General features: G+C 59.5%; 1 long non-coding RNA gene across 1 annotated transcript in view; it reads right to left on the bottom strand.

The window, feature by feature from the left end:
- The window catches only part of LOC122168457, a 26,636-nt gene extending 25,768 nt beyond the window's left edge, over positions 1-868 (bottom strand). Inside the window, exon 1 of the long non-coding RNA XR_006171260.1 lies at positions 725-868. This is a non-coding gene — a long non-coding RNA (uncharacterized LOC122168457). The remainder of the gene's footprint in view (positions 1-724) is intronic.
- Between the last annotated feature and the right edge of the window lie 408 nt (positions 869-1,276).

Raw genomic sequence — 1,276 nt, 5'->3', positions numbered from 1 at the left:
CAGCAAAGGGTTTTGCCACTCTGGTGTCATCCCTGCTGCCCTCTGCAGAGATGCAGCCACACAACGTTCGGGGGCCGTACAGTTGTCAAAACCCCCTCCACACCCAAATGGGAGGGCATCCCCCCCAGCACAACCCGAGGTCAGCACGCAGTACAGCTCACTTAACCCACATGGGTGCAGTGGGGAGGGGAAGGCCAGTTTCTCCCTTCCCACCCCCCAACCTGGCACCCCGTTACAGGGTCAGATGAAGGCATCGCCAGATCAGGGTGTGCTGTGAGAGCAGATCCCCAGGAGAGGGGAATAGAACTCAGCCCTCGGAAATGGAATAGAACTCATCAATAGGAGACAGAGAACAGAACTTCCCTTCCTGCCCATCCCTCCCTGCCCCCCTGGGAGCATCGGGGACCCCTCACTGCACCCCGAGCACGAAGCAGGGCAGCACCTGGTTCCCCGAGGACGGATCTTACCGGGGAGATCCCAGCTCAGCTCCCTGCAGCAGCCAATATTGCAATGCCCCACAGTGCCACCGGGACACCGACACACAGACAGCGACACGACGGCAGCCAGCGGGAGGGAGAGCGGCGGCGATTGTATGGGAGGGGTGGGAAGGGGATGAATCATTTCAGCCAGATTTCCATATTCCCCCTGCTGGAAAATTCAAGTCTGCTCCGAGTTTGAATCCCAAATGTGATTGCTTTCGGATCCCCGCCTCGGAAGGACGTACCTCTCAGCAGCCAGTCCTGCCGGGATCATCGCTGTCCGCTCTTTCCATGCCGTCCACCTGCCAGCAGGCGCTGCCTTCTGTTCCCGCTGAGCATCACATTTGCTTTGAACACGGAGATAGTTAAAAGCTGCAACTTAAGGACTCGAAGCGGGGGGGGCGGGGGCGCGGCCGGGAGGTGGACAGACTCACTGAGCATGAGAAGCAGCCATTGGCTCTGCTTCCCCACTGCTCTGCCAGTGGGTTAGGCTGCACATGTGTCAGCCTTCCCCCTGCTTCCCCATCACCGTGCTTTGTGCTGGGCAGGCTGTGTTTCTTGCTGGGGTTGGAAGCCCCCAGCTTGCACCTGCCCCGTGCACTGGGGTGGATGCTGCCCCAAAGCCCCCCCTTGCTGTGCACCATATGGCACGAGGCATTTAATTTCCTTCGGGACTGCGATGCACGGAGCTGGCAGGTTTCTTCACGGGCCTTTGCTTAACCCCCTGTAGACCCATCCATGCCAATTGCCTGCATGGGTGGAACAAAGCGCTTCCCGAATTCACCACTCCCTGCTTC

Source organism: Centrocercus urophasianus, unplaced genomic scaffold (genome assembly GCF_019232065.1).
Source record: "Centrocercus urophasianus isolate 14NV4802_14NV808 unplaced genomic scaffold, USGS_Curo_1.0 seq_42, whole genome shotgun sequence".
Classification (NCBI taxonomy): domain Eukaryota; kingdom Metazoa; phylum Chordata; class Aves; order Galliformes; family Phasianidae; genus Centrocercus; species Centrocercus urophasianus.
Note: the sequence above shows the minus strand (reverse complement) of the source record. Positions and strands in the feature narration are given on the sequence as shown.